General features: G+C 47.0%; 1 protein-coding gene across 11 annotated transcripts in view; it reads right to left on the minus strand.

Moving 5' to 3' along the window:
• Nucleotides 1–16900, minus strand: part of ZBTB38 (zinc finger and BTB domain containing 38) — a 75223-nt gene extending 58323 nt beyond the window's left edge. For 2 of the 11 annotated variants that reach the window (XM_058657266.1, XM_058657258.1), the window contains exons 1-2: nucleotides 2934–3117; nucleotides 892–997 (exon numbers count right to left, since the gene is read on the minus strand). The gene's annotated coding sequence lies outside the window, so the exon portion shown is untranslated. The other 9 variants (XM_004588415.2, XM_058657262.1, XM_058657259.1 and 6 more) reach the window with 8 other exon arrangements.
• Nucleotides 16901–17758: the final 858 nt, after the last annotated feature.

Genomic DNA, 17758 nt, shown 5'->3' on the forward strand with positions numbered 1-17758 from the left:
AATTAAAACTGAGAAATTTCTTGTGAAATATTTCAGGACCTGTAAAAATGGCTTTTGCACACTTCCACTTGGAGTGCCCCACGCAGCACATCTCCAACATCCTTCAGGCACTATTCTAGCACAGAGCAACAGAGAACCTGCTGGCTGCTCAAGAAACCAGACACAATTCCATTGCGATGATAAGCAAGGAACACACGGTTTGGCCTTGAACACCTGAGGGCCTTGCTGGCAGCTCAGGATTCATTTGGGGAGTGAAAAACGAATGAATTGAGATCTCCCTATCATTTCTAAAGAGGAAACACCAGGCACCACACACATAGAGCTGGCGAGGCACAGCCCTCTACACAGAGGCCCCCTCTCCGCTCACAGGGCAACTGTCAGGGAATAAACAAAACACTGTGCCCATAGGCCTGGGTGCACTCCCTGGCCCGCACATACAGCTGAGTGCTGGCGAAAAGACGGTTGTTGCTGCCACCATCTGGTGCCTCCAAGGTGGGGCTTGGCAGGTCTGGGCTGTAGGGCTGTTGGCACTTGCCCCTCTTGGCAGCAGGGGCTCCTTGCCCAGCCCGGTGCCCACCCGCATGCACACACAGGGCGCAGGTCACCTTCCTGGGCTTCCCACAGGTGGGCGGGACGTCACCTCCAGGCTCTCCGCCTAAAGGAACCAGCGGGGGATTGCTGGTGGCAAGGAGAAACGAGAATGTAGCTCCAGGGGCCTCCTTCAATGGGTCTCAGCAGGGCCATGATCACGTGGTAATCTCCAAAACTGGCCTGTCACCATCAAGAATCCCTCCGCGCAAAACTGGTCCCTTCCACCCCATGAAAACTGGCAAACAATAAACCAACTCATTTGCTATTTCATGGAACAAAGGAGAGCTGCGACTTTATTACCTCAGTTAGCACGGTTCAGCCTGAACAGAGTGAGTTTCCTGGGCTTTGGGAAGAAATCACGCGGAAAGCCTTGCTTCTGCGTCCCCCATCTCCTCCACCTGCAGACCTGGAAGCAGACAAAGCAAAGTGCAGTGTCCATGACTGACTGTCCAGATTCGATGTGTCAGCAACAGTGGTCACTGTGACACCACATGTGCGACAGTACATCCTGGACACCTGCCCTAAGTCCAGCATCACACCAAGGTGAGGGCTGGCCGCGGCCTTGGGAGGTTGCACTCTCACAGCCGCAGACACGTGGCCTGCAACTGCATTATCTCCTCAGCCCTAAGCAGGCTAGGAGACAACTCAGGGCCAATGGATTCTAAAGCCTGGGCAAGTTAGTGTCAATGTTCTTAAAATAAACAAAAAAAAACCAGAAACAAAAAACCAAACCAAACAAAAACACGCGTTTGACAGTGACCCACCATTTTTAAAATCTACATTGAATAAAACAAAAGCCAAACTTCACACAACAATGCTAACCTTACTCTGTGCTATAAATGCTGTGTTCTCTCTCCCGCTCTCTTTTACACACACACACACACACACACACCTTTGCAGGGTCAGGGAGTCAGGCACAGTGATCTTCCATTCCCCCGTTTGCTACCTGCACAACTGAAAGGCGCCAGCCTGGGGCCTTGAGCCTGGAACTGCATCCAGATTGCCCACGTGGCTGGCAGCGGCCTAAGGACTTGGGGCCATTTTCTGATGCCTTCCCAGTCGTGTGAGCAAGGAGCTGGGATCTGGTGCTGCAGGCGGCGCTTAACCCGCTATGCTGCAAGGCCAGTCTTGCTGTGTATCTTTAAAAACAATATTTTTCCCAGGTTGTAGCACAGCAGGTAAGCCACAACTTGGGAGTACCTGTTCGAATCCTGACTACTTCTGATCCAGCGCCTGGCTAATGTACACGGGAGGCTGCCAAAGTCGGCCCAGGCACATGGGCCTCTAAACCCATGTGGAAGACCTGGATGAAGCTCTAGGCTCCAGGTTCCAGCCAGGCCCAGCTCTGACCAGTACAGCCATTTGGACAGTGAACCAGCGGATGGAAGATTCCCACCCCTTCCATCTACTCCCTCCGTTAGTTCGCGTTTCAAACAAAATTTTCCCCAGCTGCATCCCATGAAACCGACTCCAATATTCTCATGGGTCCTCAATTGCAAAAACCCTGCACTTTGGGATAACCACACTCCAAGTTTCTCAGCCACCACGATAGGGAAAAACTAGCCAAGCAGTGGAGTTTCTCCATTGGAAGAAAAGTCTAACCTCTAAATTATGTTACAGGGCACAATGCATATCCTCTATAATGGATCCTGAGCAGGGATAGTCACTTACGGACAAAGTCCAGAATGGAGTCACGCACTTACCTACAGCTGAGTTCCAAAGTGGAACCGCGGAGAGACTAAAACCTCAGGTGAGACAGACTGCAAAGAAGTGGCTCCCAGCGGACGGCTGGACTGCACCAAAGCCGCCGACCCAAACCGTGCAGAAGAGCAGGAGGCTGAGGTTGCAAAGCCCCAGGGCGGTTCGGGGGGCAGGGCCCCTGCCCGTGCACGTCCCGTTCAATCCCAGTGCCTAGGTGCCGCACCAAGGAAATCGCCAGGCTCCAGTGGGGTCCGGGTTGGGGTCGGACTCTGGATCCGGGGGGAGGGGCCGTGCGGCTGTCGGCTTGGCCAGGCGCCCACCGCGTCCCGGCCCGGGCGCGCATTCCTCGCCCGCTGCCCCCGCCCTTCAGCACAGCCACAGGGGGCGGGAGGAGAGCGGGGAGAGCCAGGAGCCGGGCGCGAGCAGCCCGGGGCCCGCGGGGCGCCACCCGGAGGCACCTGCGACGCTCCCCCCGGGCCGCCCGCGGAGCTGACAGCCCCCACCCCGCCGCTGGAGCGCTTCCCCAGCTCGGTGTCCAGGCTCTCCGCCGGGCTCAGGCCTTCCCGGCTCGCCGCGCTCAGGCCCAGCAGGCCGCGCCTCGCCCACCCGGCCCCGCACGAGCCCTTGGGAAGGGCACTTACTGGGCTCGGCTCGTCCGGCGCCAGCGCGTTTCCCCCGGGGGGCCATGGCGCTTCCGGGCCCGTGAGTCCGGCCGCGGCGCCGCGCAGCACCGCCCAGAAAATGGACGCCGGCGGCTCGGCTCTGCCGGGGCCGGCCCGCCCCCGACGCGGGGCAGGGGACGCGTCCGGTCCGGGAAGAGGTCGGCTCGACCCTCCAGGCCCGCGGGCTGGGGGGCGGGGGACAGGGGGAAGCGGCGCCGTCTCGGACGCGGCCTGGGAGGGCGGTGGGCGACCCACGAAGGCCCGTGGGGCCCCAGGCCCTGAGGCAGAGAGCAGCAGGGCGCCCCCACCTCCCTCCAGGCCACAGCTTAGCCTCTAAGACCCTAACAGTCTCTCACCCCCACCTCCCTCCAGGCTACAGCTTAGCCTCCTCCCGCGAGGGCCCTAACCTGCCAGGACTGCCCAGTTAGGGCCTTATGGCCGCTGGCCATCAGCCCCACACACTGGCGAGAGCCTCGCACACGCAGTCCTGTGTAGGAGCGGGGTGTCGCCTGTTTTCTCACAGCTGTTCCCCACACGAGACCAGCTTGTCTAGACGTTTTAATGCCAAGGACTTGGTCCCTTTCCTTAAATGCAGGCTCTTAGTACCTGCCAGGATCTTTCTCCCACGTTCCAGCCGGGGACTATTTATTGAAAAAATGCAGCCACCAACTCTCCCTATGGATTTGACAGTCCAGCGCAGCAATGTTCAGGTGTGTCTTTGCCTTTTTAAAAGTCCCTGTGTTTTTTCCTGTATTTGATACAACTGTCTTTTAAAATTTCTTTTAGAAGCACGTCATTGTCAGGCTACAACATCAAAGGACTGAAAAGTCTGTGCCTTACCTGACTTAGCAGCTTGTTTTTAGCATGGAACACAGGGCTTGCAATTTCATACCCTGGTTCCTGAGCCGGGTTATGAGAATGTAATTTTTGATGAATGGAGTCGATTCAGTATTACATATGAGTGTATGTACTATGTAAAAGTTTACGTAGCAAAGCAAATAAATACGGACTCCTAGTCAATTGAAGGAATCACGCCATTGCAAAATGGAGTCCGGTTTTGAAAGCTGGCAGGCTGGGCAATCTCTTCTTCATGGGCCACGTGGTCAGCAAGGCCTCCACTAAGCTGCCTTTAATAAGCAGCAATTCATCAAACCACCAGAAAACAATGACAACACCCCCCCTGCCAACCAGTGCTTCCACAAAACCTGAGCCAACCGGTTGGTAATGATGGGTTCCAACCCGCAGGTGCTCATGGTCCCGCTGCGTGCTCACACGCTTCTGTCGGGTTCTTCGGAGGCCTCTGAGGAAACCAAGCCATATGGATTTGGAATGAGGGTTGGAAAGTGCCAGTGTGTGGTTTTGTTCTCCAGATTTCCCTGTGACTGGGCAGATCAGAAGTGGCCTTAGGTTTCAGGCTGTCTGGGTTTGAAGCCCTGCCTTCATTCTCTGCCCAGGCCTCGGCTTCCTCCCCTGTGAAATGAGACTTGTTTCCATGTCAGTGCCTGCCTCCTAGCAGCTACTGGACAATTAACTGCCCCGTGGGAAGGCCCCTGCACCTAGTCCATACTCTGGAACTGCAGGCTGTGGTGGCTGCTAGTTCTGGAAGTTCAGTCTTCAGAATTTTAAATCCCTACCATCCAAACAGTGAGAATCACAGTTCCTGGGTGTACCATAACCTTCACATGCTAGAAATTTAAGCACAGGCCTTCCTCCCCGTTCCATGGTCCTGTACTGCTAACATGTTCCAGGTACCTTGCTCACAGCTTGTTATGGGCCATGGAAAGCGGCTCTGGCTTTGCTAAGAGGCTTAGTGAATGAATGGCTCCTTACATCCACTTGGGAATTCACGAACAGTGGCATTTCTTTCTTATTAGAGCCAAATGTTTCTCCAGAAGCAAGTAGATTTCCCCAAATTGTTATTAATAACTGAAAGATCACACCAACAGTTTGAAACACTACAGCCTAACCCTTACATAATCAGCCAGTCCTTCAAAATTTTCCATTCTTCCTCATACCCACTTGCAGATTTGTTCTCTCAATCATTATTCTGAGTATGGGGAACCATCTGGAAATTTCCAGGAACATCCTGCCTTGTCACAATTCTTTTCTATAAAGGTTTCTTCTTTTTCCCAACAACTAAAGCACATGTGTGCCCAGCTAAAAATCCTGAGACTTTGAAGACTCTCCCTTAAGTTACAGCTGGTCCCTCTCCTCTTCCCAAGGGTTCCTCATCTGGTCCAGGAGCCCTTTCTGTGTGTGTCAACCCATTTGGTTTACTACTAGAGGTTTCTACACCTTGCTTAAGGCTTTCAAACTGGGGCTTCTGACCCTGCTAGCATTTACTGCCCCCTTCTCTTTCGGCAGTTTTCCTGGGCAGATTACACCGCACAAAAACCATCGGGTAGTGTCTCTAAACCCACGGGCTTCCCAGCCCAGGTTAGGAATCTCCAACTCCTCACCCTCCAGGCTTCCGAATCTCATACTACTTGGTTAATTTATGATTTTTCCTTCAAGTCCTCTTGCTGAGAACTCTCCAGGCACCAACTCTCGCCTGCTGCTTATCTCTTCTCTTTGAAGCCCTTTAAGGAATGCCTTGCGCTCATCTGCGTCACCTCAGGGTGGGCTTGGGAGCCTGGCAGATGAGGGGCGAGGGATTCTGCTCCTCAGAGCAAGGGGTGTGGCGTGTGTGTGTGTGTGTGTGTAAATCCATGTTGCTGGCACCTAAACGAGGTGGGAGGTGGGAAAGGAGTGGGCCCTCCCTAGCCCCATATCCAATGGTTGCCAGCTGGGATTACCAGACCTACAGAAATCTACAATGAAGCCCAAATCTGGATTTTTTAGGTAAAATCTTTGAAACACTGACCAAAAGAAGGAAGCTTGGTCTGAACAAGCCGCTGGCTTAACTACCACTTTACAGGATTTCTCTGAGATAGGAATGTGAAACAACACTCAGGGTCATAATCATTGGATTCAGACTGGTGAACTCTCCATTCAAACCAATTGTTTCTTCAACACAGTTTATGTAGCGATATCACAAATGAAGAGGGAGAGAAAGATAGAGATGAAAGGAACTACAAGAGGAGAATTCCTGGTACCAAGTGGACCTTTTTTGGGGGGTGGGGATAGGGAATAATGCTTTGAATAAAATTTTTGAAATGGCATAATTACGCAGTTTCCCATGCTGACTGGGATACTTGATGCTTTTTAAAGAAATATTGTTATTTGTTGAAATGGTACAATATTGCAGTTATTTTTCTTTTTAAGAATTCATATTTTTAAAACTTTATTTAGGACTATTTTAAACTGGAACCAGCATTGTGGTTCCATATGGGAAACCTGTTTGAGTCCCACCTACTCCATCTTTGATTAAGTTCCCAGATAATGCTTCAAAGCAGTGGAAGATACTTGAGTGCTTGGGCCCCTGCCACCTGAGTGGGAGATCAAGATGGGCCCAGACCTGGCCATTGCAACCATTTGGGGCATGAACCAGTGGATGCTAGATCTCTCTCTCTTTCTCTTTGCCTATGAAATAAGTAAAACGTTGAGGCTATAATCTAAAGTAGCTAAGAAAAACCATTCAGTCTGTCTATAAAATATTATCCAACTATTAAAACAATTGACCACTTAGGCCCAGCTGGTTAGGACTCCTGTACTTCATTTGAGAGTATTTAGGCTTCAGTCCAAGTTCTGCCCCAAGTTCTAACTGTTAATGTATACCCTGTGAAGTAGCAGTCTCAAAAAGTTGTAGGGTTGTGGTATTGTGGCACAGTGGATTAAATGTCACTTGTATCACCAGCATCCCATAAGAGTACCAATTTGGGTTTGAGTCCTGGATGTTCCAGTTCCAATCCAGCTCCCTGCTAATGTACCTGCGAAAGCAGCAAAAGATGGTCCAGTACTTGGGCCCCTGCCACCCATGGGGAGACCTAGCTGGAGGTCCATCAGTCAATGGAAGATCTTTTTCTCTTTCTGTAAGTGCCTTGCAAGTAGATAAACAAATAATTCTAGAAAAACAAAAGTTGAGTCCCTCTACAGCACCCGTTGGTTCACGAGGAAGACAGGGCTGGAAACAGAACGGACCCAGCAATCGCAATGACCAGCATGTGCATAAGCTGATTGGCGTGACGGACGGTGTTGGACTCTGTACTAGCAAACTAGCAAACTGGATCATCCCAGATGAAGTTTCTTTGGAGATCCCTCCAACTGAACTGCTGATCTCAGAACCCCAACAATGAAGAGACTGTCAGCCAGTAGACTCTGAATAGGTTTCATTGAGATTGGAACTGCGAGATTGGCAGCAATCCAGATCTGATGAACTATCAAAACTGTTTGAGCAGGACCCTTGGAGCGAGCCTCCCGTTGGGGATCTAGGGTGGGTGGGAGGTTGGGTGGGGCTTTTCCCTTTGTTTCTCCCCTGACCCCAGATACAGGGAAAAATGATAATATTAGTGTGGAAACAATGGTATTACCCACTTACACCCTGTAGCCCTTGACCCCTTGTACCCTAATCAACTAAGTAAGATTATTAAAAAATAATTTAAAAAAAAGTTGAGTCCCTGACACATGGGCCATCTTGCTTGAGCTTCCAGCTGCCTGGCCATTGCTGGCATTTGGGAACTGAACCAGCAGATAAGAAATCTGTCACTTTGCTTCTAAGATACAGGAAGAATTTTTTTTGAAGTTCACTATTCATACATAAAGACAAAAATGATACATGCCAAAATGTTAACATTCTGGATTATTTCCATTTGTATATACTACTTCTATAATCAGGGAAAAAGAAAAAAGTAATACAACCAAAACCTTAGAAAAGACGAGGTCACCAAGGTGGCATAGAAAGCTAATCTTCCATCATGGTCTGGGAAAGCAGCAGAGGATAGCCTAAGGCTTTGGATGCCCGTACCAACATGGGAGACCCAGAAGAAGCTCTTGGCTCCCAGCTTCGGCCCAGCCCAGCTCTGGCTGTTGTGGACATTTGGGAAGTGAACCAGCAGATGGAAGTTCTCTTTCTCTCTCTCTTTCTCTCTGTGTGTAACTTTTCCAATTATTAAATAAAACTTAGAAGGAGAAGAAGAAGGTGATGGCAAAGACGATGATGGCTAGGACCAGCATCGTGGCTCAACAGGATAATCCTCTACCCTGTTGTGCCTGGATCCCACATGGGCACTGATTGGTGTTCTGACTGCTGCTCCACTTCCCATCCAGCTTCCTGCCTGTGACCTGGGAAAGCAGTAGAGGATGGCCCAAAGCCTTGGGACCCTGCACCCATGTGGGAGACCCAGAGGAAGCTCCTGGCTCCTGTTTTCAGATCAGCTCAGTTTCAGCTGTTGCAGCCATTTGGCGAGTGAACCAATGGACAGAAAACTTTGTTTCTCTATCGCTCATCTCTGTATATCTGACTTTCCAATAAAAATAAATGAATCTTTTTAAAAATCTTAGAAAACAAACACATGGGAAACTAATTCAAAGTATTGTTAAAAGTCAAGTAAAATATACTAGGGGTCTTCAGAAAGTCTGTGGGAAATGTGCCTTATGAGAAAATGATGCATAAAATTGCTGAAACAAAAATATATTTTATTCTGTTTTTCCACCAACTCTCTGAGGTATGCTTGTATACATGGGCTGGATCTGGCCAATTAGTGTCCAGTTTGCAAGGTTTTGATCTGGAAAATGGGTCTACAAAATACTGTGCCAAATCCAGCCTGTCTCCTGTTTTGGTATAGTTCACCAGCTAAGTAGTTTTTATATTTAAAAAAAAAGAGTTGATATTTTTATTTGAAAGGCAGAGACAGAACTCTTCCATCTGCTGATTCACTTACCAAATACACTCAGCAGCCAGGGCTGGACTGACCACAGCAAGGAGCTTGGGACTGTATCCTGTTGTACCCTGCGGGTAACAGGAGCCCAAGTACTTGAACCGCCACCCAGTACCAGGGTGCATAGTAGCAGGAAGCAGGAAACGGAAGCAGAGCCAGCCCTTGAAGTGAGGTGCTCCAATATGGAACACAAGTATCCCAAGTGGCAGGATGTATCTTTTTTAAGGTGTATTTATTTTTATTGGAAAGGCAGATTTACAGAGAGAAGGAGACAAACACAAGGGTCTCCCATCCACTGGTTCACTCCCCAAATGGCTGCAACAACCAGAGCTGAACCAATCCAAATCCAGGAGCCAGAAGCCTTTTCCAGATTTCCCATGTGGGTACAGGGTACCAAAGACTTTGGCTGTCCTCCATTGCTCTCCTAGGCCACAAGCAGGGATCTAGATGGGAAGTGGAGCAGCCTGGACATGAACTGGTGCCTATATGGAATCCCGGCACTTGCAGGGGAGGATTAGCCAATTAAGCCATTGTACCGGCCTGGCAGGATGTATCTGCTGCACTAAATGTCTGCCTTGGGTTTTACATTTTTAATGATGGGTGCATGGCAGTGTGTAGTCAAAGAGGAATATATATATATATATATTCAACTCTAGTGACAAAAGTGAAGTTTTATTGAAACATTGCCACAATCATTTCTATATCCAAGGCCATATGTCCATTATTAATAGTATAGGCTCTTACCGTTTGAACCTTATCAATACAAAATTTGCATAAATTTTCTTTCTCCCTTGAAATATAAATGCCTATCTAATACCCTTAGTTCTGGCTTGCTAAAATGGAGTCACTCATGCTGAAAGTTCCATGTCACCAAACTGAAACTTGGATGTTTATCTGACTTTCTGAGAAAGCAAGAGAAAGATAGCAGCTAAATCCTCAGACTGGCCAGTTACAGCCAACATGATAAGGAAGTCCCATTTTCCTCAACCCTTATAAGGAATGTAACTGGAAATAACCCGATGTTAACCAATCTACTTTTTGTATTGTGCGCTTCCTGGTTCCTGCTCAAGCTGACTTAGGAAAACCGACCCTGCTGGCCAGGCCCAGCAGTGTGTTTTTCTGTTTTTATAGATAAAGTGCTGCCTAATTCACGAAATCACAAACCAAAAAACAATTCAATCTTTAAACTCAATTTGTTATTTTCATCTTTGGACACCACGAAGCCTGAAGTATTTACCATCTGACCCTTCATGACAGTGAAGGTTTAGATGTGGGTTCAGCAGCAGGATTAGCAGAAGGGGCTCTGGACTCCAGAGTCACTCCAGTCCTGCTAAACTCTCTGAATGACCTGCAGAAGTCTCAGCTTCAGTTCCCTTGATGAGCGAATAACAAAGGTCTCTCATCCCCATGACAGCTGAGGTCTGTGCTTTAAATTCCCATCACAGCTAAGCAAGGACAGGGAGGACAGCAGTGCTGCATGCCCGTGTGCCGCCCACGTGTGGGTCTCCTGGGCTTGGAGGGTTTCAGATAATCAGCACGTACTTTAGGGATAGCTCAACAGGCGTTCACACTGAGGACAGGATGGGCAGAGAGGAGGAGAGATGGGTCTGGGGGCTCAAAAGCAGGCCAGCAGGCTGCTGCAGCAACACAGCTTTGGGAGAAGGCATTTCTGTGGTTCGCAGCTTACAGACTGTGCTCTATGAGACCCAGCACGTCAGCTCATAGTGCATCCAGGTTCTGCTCTATTGGCTTCCGTGCAGGGGCTTCCAGACCTACTAGAGAGGGGGCTGCGGGATCTGAGGACGTTCTTAGCAGGTAGAAGAGGAGCCCTGGCAGGGGAATGGAAACTTCCTAAGATGCAGGCTGAGTCACCATTCAGGACACCCATCTGTAGGCTCCTCAAGACAGGAATGTGCAACTTACGACAGCAAAACAGGGTCTACCTCGTGACTGGAGTGCGACTGGCCAAACATCACAGCATCCAGTCTCTAGACACCGCGGCATTGTGCTGGCCTGCAGCTGGCAGGCAAGCACTCCCGGGAGGCCTTCTTTTGTGGTTGTCCCACTCCCCACTTTCTCCCTTGGACAGCACTCCCAGTTTCAGGGTGCAGCTTGGGCTGCTTGCTCTTTAGTTCGCCCTGCTGCTTCTGGCTGTGTCCACAGTCTTTGGGCACCGTCCTGCCCCCTGTGAGGCGCATAGCACTGCCCCCTTCTCTTCCACATTGGTTCTCCAATACCCTGGGTATTTTAGACACTCTTTCAATGTTCAGGTCAGGAAACAAGAGGAAAGGCGGGGAAATACCAGGGCACTGCCCTCATGGGCTTTAACCACATTCTCAGCTGGTGGCTTTTGTTTTCTGTCTCACTGGCTTGTAAGGCCCTCGGGGCAGAGAATGAACGTCATGCTAGCACTGGGGAAGACGGGCAGGACCGTGAGGCCTTAATTAGAGCAAGACCTCAGTCAGGGTGGGAGATTTTTAGCAGGCAAATGAAAAAGATATTTCAAAGTACCATGGGGTAAGGAAGGTTTTTTTTTAATTATATAAAGCAAATAATGAAGGTTCCCACCATCTCTTATGAACACAGGAAAAAAAAAAACACAAAACCTTGACTCCGGCATTTTAAAAACCAAACGGTACAGAAAACAGACTCCTTCTGTGGGCCAATTATGGTGAGTATAGAAGACTCCTGAGCTAGTCTCCAGTTCAGAGAGGGACACAAAACAAAGCATGGAAATGAAGATGCAAAATCAGCTACAAAATCAAAAGAGCGACTTTCAGGTCAGTGAGATGTTTATGCCCTGATGGTGGCATGCTGGGATCACCTAACAAAACTGATTGATTTGGCAACTGGGCTCTGACTTACCTGCTGCCCACACACTGTAGCCATCCACCTTAGAGACCCCCCACTCCTGACCCACCCCACTTCCCATCAGCTGGGGAAGGTGACAATGTAGAAGCAGTGTCTTGCCTGCATCACAAATTCAAATGTTTGCATTCAAGGGCTTTTCAATTTAACATCTGCTCATGAATGCGAGAGCGTCAGCTGTTTGCAAGGTCACCTGGCAAGGCAGGAAGACATACGGTGGCTTATTAGGAGCCAAGACATCTCGGGAGGGTGGTGAAACCAAGACACAGAGTCCAAGTGAAAACTGTGCTTTCCATGGGCTTAGATGTCCCAAGACTGAAGGCTGGCCTTGGGCAACTGGATCAGAGGTCACCAAGAGAGAAGCCTGCCAGTCGTTTCTTTCTGCCTCAGTTGTGCCTTGCTCTAGTCTTGGGTGGGAACCTGCACAGAATCGGACAGGAAACACACTGCGCTGTACTCTGCCTGGCTCCCACAGGGCCTGGCCCCTAGCAAATGCTGAAGCGTTAAAGCTTTCTTTCTTTTTTTTTTTTTTTTTTTTTTTTTAAAAGATTTTATTATTACTGAAAAGCCGGATATACAGAGAGGAGGAGAGACAGAGAGGAAGATCTTCCATCCAATGTTTCACTCCCCAAGTGAGCCGCAACGGGCCGGTACGCGCCAAACCGATGCCGGGACCAGGAACCTCTTCCAGGTCTCCCACGCGGGTGCAGGGTCCCAAAGCTTTGGGCCGTCCTCGACTGCTTTCCCAGGCCACAAGCAGGGAGCTGGATGGGAAGTGGAGCTGCCGGGATTAGAACCGGCGCCCATATGGGATCCCGGGGCTTTCAAGGCGAGGACTTTAGCAGCTAGGCCACGCCGCCGGGCCCGAAGCGTTAAAGCTTTCTTCACTACAGATGTAATACCACCCTACAAAGAACAAGATGGAGTCTCTGTCCATGCAGGAAAAGGCTTCAGGATTGCTCAAAGCCTGCGAGAGGTGAAGGAGACAGCCATAGGCCAGTCCACTTCTTACTGTGCTAAGCAGAGGTTGCCAAATTAGGATTCAAGTTCAGCAGGGATTTGTGGAATGTTTTGAAGGTGTGGGCCTTATGCTTTTTACTTTGTACAGTCAGCCCAACCCTTTGTTCTCTGGCTTCATCAGTAAGACTAACCTGAAAAGCACACAATAATTTCAGCTTGTATGGTGAATTTTCTTAGTACTTTCTGCTTAAACAGAAGAACACAATCACCGTCATCAGTAAGGTTTTTAGAGAAATACCAACGGCAGAAGAGGTCTGTAGAGCGAAAGGGTTCTATTGAAACCTAAAAGGCTCTGACAGTGCTGGGCAGCCCTCTATCAATAAGCCTCTTCTGTTCTGCCTTTGAAAACAATTGCATGGCTATCTACCATGAGTGTAAATTTCTGAGTTACAGTACAAGACAAAGCAAGAGGCTTCCCAGAAATTTCTTTGCCCCAAGCAGAGAGGTCTTTCTCAGGGCAGCCCTGAGTCTGTAGAGTTTCATAGGACTTGGCACTGTGATGGCCCAAGGGTCACTGCACCTTCCCAGACAGCCAGGGTGGTGGCTGAGCCAAAGGCAATGACACCTGCAGCACACAGAACCCTGTGCCTGAACTGCCCTCTTGCTGCAGCGGAGGGCTCACCCAGACAAGGCTGAACTGTGAAGTCAGCAGGAGTGATGGCTCTGACAACGTGGCTGTCACACAAAGAAAGGTGAGTTTGCAGTTGCAGCACATGTACTCCTCTGTCCAGTGGTCCTGCCCCGTTAGATCCTCACCTGGCTGGACCCTTCTTACTGCGTTTCCCCTGACTATTCGCAAGTGGCACTCTTCCCCATGATGCATCACCCTGGCTTGGTTGATTTTTATTTCATTTTATTTTGTTCCTTGACACTGGCAACTTTACTGATTTGCTGACATGTTTATTTCTGCCTACTTGCCCTGCCTCACACCCTGTCATAGAGACGCAGCTCTGCTCTGTGTTATTCATCACTCTGCTTCTAGTGTCTGGAATATTCTTAAGTGTAGTAAGTACTTCATTAATGTATATGTCAAGACAGCTTATAAGAAGCACTTATCTGGGGCTGGTGCTGTGGTGTAGTTAGTTAAGCCACCATCTGCAAAGCTGCCAATTCAATCCCCAGCTATTCCATTGTGATCCAGCTCCCCTTCTAATGGGCCTTGGAAAGCAATGAAAAATGATCCAAGTGTTTGAACGCCTGTGACAGATCCAGTTAAAGCTCCTGGCTGTTGTAAATATCTGGGGAATGAACCAGTGGATGGAAGATTCTTTCTCTCCCTCTCTCTGTATTTCCCCCTCTCTCTGCAACTTTGTCTTTCAAATAAATAAACAAATCTTTAAAAAAAGAAGGGCATTTCCCTTGGGAGGGAACTGTCAGAATGAAGTACAGTAATATCAAGAATTCAAAGGCTTAATAAGACTGAGTACTAAAGAGAAAGATGCTAGATCTTTTTCCAGCTCCTTCTCATTGACAAGCTCTAAGTCTCCAGCTGGCTACCAGCCCACCTACAGCAATCCATATACAGAGCTGAGGTAGTAAGAAATGTAGTCTTAGTATTCACACTTGAGTTAAGGTTTAGAAAAATATTTCCCATTCTACAAAGAAAAGAAGAGCTAAGAATTTTATACTGTAAATCATTCAGGCAGAAAACCTCGCATTTGCCCATTCCGTTTTGGTGAGAACAAAGCAGTTGTTTGCACATTCTTCCTTTCACACCTGTTCTGACCTGTCCCGTGTAAACACCTCAGCCAAAAAGTATAAATGGGTTAAGCATAGTGTTTTCAACAAAGACAAGGGTAAGTGCCATCCTCTGGAATTGGCAGGAAAGACTTTCCACTAATCCAGGAAACCCAGTAATAATTGTAAGTGGGTAAGTTTAGAAAAGCTTTGTGCCTTGTAAACATGCTGTGAAATATGAAGGCAAAATATTAAGGCGAAACACAACAAAGTAATAAATAATAATCATTCTTCCATTCACTAGTCTATTTATTAGAATGGCAATGGTACAATATACTTTCCAACAGTCTTATCTGGCTTCCTAGCTCTATGAATTGTGTTTAAAATTCTTTTAGGCAAGATCAAGAGCAACATAAATGAATAATGCCATAAAAAATCATTAGACTTAAAAAACTACAAGATGACGCAACTGTGTTTGAGCTAGAAACAACAAGATCGACGATTTAACAAATACTATTGTATTTATCAGGCATTCATTTTTGTGATAAACAACTGCATTGGATCCATTTAATCTGGTAACTAGGATTCCGATGGGTTCAAAATGATTGATTTGTTTTAGCCTATCAAAAAGAAGACACTGTAGTTGCTATCTTTGTGATCAGCAGTGGTGTTTAATTACAGATGCTGCTTCACTATTTTCTCAAGCATAAATGACAATTCTTGACTCTACTGCTGCTGTTAATGCTGCCGACACTAAATAAACAGGTATCACTGAACCAGGGTTCTCATGTTTCCTTTCAGTTTACGTTCTGCTGACTGATACTAGATTCAGAATGTACTCCGTCATTTTAAGTCACAGGCAAGAAGGAAAATGGCTCCCAAACATCACCCCTCCCCCCAACAGAGGTGTTGTAGGAAGGATATTTCATGGCAAGCCCAGAGCACGAAGTCACTGTAAGATGAACTGTGTTCTGATATCACTGAGCTAGAGAGCAAGACTTCAAACAAAATATATTAGCTGGCCTCAGAATAACAACAATCACAATAACAGTACAACACAGCAACAATAGCACCTCTTTAGCCCTTAAGAGATCTAATTTTACAGATAGGGCTTGGGAGTCTTAGAAAAGGTCTAGAAGAAAGCAGCTCCTGTCACAATGGTTCTAACTGTCCATGTTCTTCACATGGGAGCAAACCTTGGGGAGCCTTCAGGGTTGGCTGCCTCTTCCTCCTAGCACAGCTACCACAGACTGTTCCAGCAAGGCTCCACGGAGCCTTCTCTCTGGAGAAATAGGCTTGGAGAGCCCCAAGGTTACCAACAGAGGCTCAGGGCAAACCAGAGCATCAGTATTGTCTGATTCTCAGAATTTCTGAAATACTTTTTGTTTCAGCTGGTGAACTCGTGATAATGAAACTACACCTCTGTACACAAACCTTGACCTGCATTCTGGAACACATTACAAAGGAAACCTTGATTTAGAAAGTGTGGAGCACAAAGGAGAGAGAGAAGAGGAGAGAGAAGCTGTCATCATGCAAGCTTTTTCTATGGAGTTACACAAGGGTTTGGTTTTTAAGGCTGGCAGAACACACTTAAAGCCAGTTCAGATCCTATGTTAAAGGTAAAAAAAAATCACTAAACATTGGTTTTCTTTGAAAAGACATCCTTTTGCTTATCTGTTATTGCATTTTTAAATACTATTTGGTTACCAAGGAAACAGGTTCTGGCCCAGTGTTAGTTTGAAACTAAAATATATTGTAGAAGCTCAGAGGCAAGGATTTATAAAACTATTTTGAAAACTACCAGAATTTGGTTCTTCCAGACCACAGTTGTATGGTCTGCAATGAACCATTTCAGGGCTTCAGGTTCATCTAGTGAAGCTCTATTTCCTTTTCCAGGGCCCATCAATATTTAATATTTCTCCCTTTTAAAATTATAACTCCTCACCCTACCCATTATATGATACACAATTTGTGTATTTATTCTTGTATACTACTCAAGATTGGTTTTGAAAACATATACATTTTTATCTTTAATATAACACGTTTAAAGACCGCTTTTTAAATTTTAAATATTTTTAATGTTTCTTATTAGGCTTGTTTGTGCTCTTTCAAATTATCTCCAGAAACCCATTTATTTTTAGTTTCCAGCTCAAATGGAGCTGAATCATCAGACTTTTCAAAAATTCTTTTGTTGTTTAATGGCGCCACACCTATCATATGTATGGGGTTTTTTTTTAAAGACAGCATCCACTTTTATAGCAGAATCATTTCCTAAATTTATAAATACTGTACATATTTATAGAGTATCTGAATAGGAGAGGCTTCCCAATTTAATATTGTCCCCCTGAAAGATTACAGTTTTGTTGTTTACTTTTTATTATAAACATATATTAAATCAATGTTCTGTAAAGCATGCAGACGCCAACCTACCTGAGTGTGGCACTCGATGCAGTGTTAGCATGACAGACACTCGGCCATTTCTACGTAAAGCGATGGAGACCCACTGACTTCTCCGTCTTCTTGCTCACAAGTTTTAGATGCAATTGTCACACTCACGGAAAAATCATACGCTGAACAGCTTGAATGGACTGCGGTCACGAGAACCAAATTTATCAACAGGAAAACAGGGTTGAAGAAAGAAGTTTCTCGTCCAGGGTTTCTCTGAGGCTGCAACCGAGGAGGTGGCGTGTTGGATGCTTTTTCCTTCCCCCTCTGAGAGTTCAAAGCTTGGAGCTGACCACTGCAAAGGCCACTGTCACACTTGCCAATAATCAAACCACTTGTACCAGCACTGAAAACAAGAACTCTAGAGCCCAAGTTTCTTGCCCACGATGCAGGCACAAGGATTAAAAATAGATCCCACCTTGTCTCCTACCTGCATAATAAACATGTAAGTTTCAAGTGTTTAATTTGATATTCACATTAATTAACAATACAACATACATTATTTAAAAGACAGCAAATGCAAGAAGAAAGGGGAAATGCCATCTGGTAGCAGAGTTTTGTTGTTTTTGTTTTTAGGGTTTGGTGAGGGTGTTTTTTGTTTTTTTTTTTTTTTTTGCTTTGTTAGGAAAAAAAAACATAAAATTGTATTTTGAATGTGATAAAAAGCAAACATCCAGAAGCAAATGAATTGGAAATGAAAGGTGATGCTGAAATATCTATGGCTGTAATGAGGCAAAAACAAGCCTGCACTACCAGATGATACGGCACACAGAGCATTTACATACTCACATCTGAGATACTGGGCAACGTGTAATGAATTCTCTACACAGCATGCACACACAGCACCAGCACGGCTAATCCTGCCTGCCATCTTAGCTCTCGGGAGCAAGCTACGCTCTCATGCAGTACACGAGCACTAGGGAAAAGCAGGAGGCAAGGGACAGCTCACCTTAAATGCAGTATCTGATTAATGTTGTA

This window comes from Ochotona princeps, chromosome 30, assembly GCF_030435755.1.
Source record: "Ochotona princeps isolate mOchPri1 chromosome 30, mOchPri1.hap1, whole genome shotgun sequence".
Classification (NCBI taxonomy): domain Eukaryota; kingdom Metazoa; phylum Chordata; class Mammalia; order Lagomorpha; family Ochotonidae; genus Ochotona; species Ochotona princeps.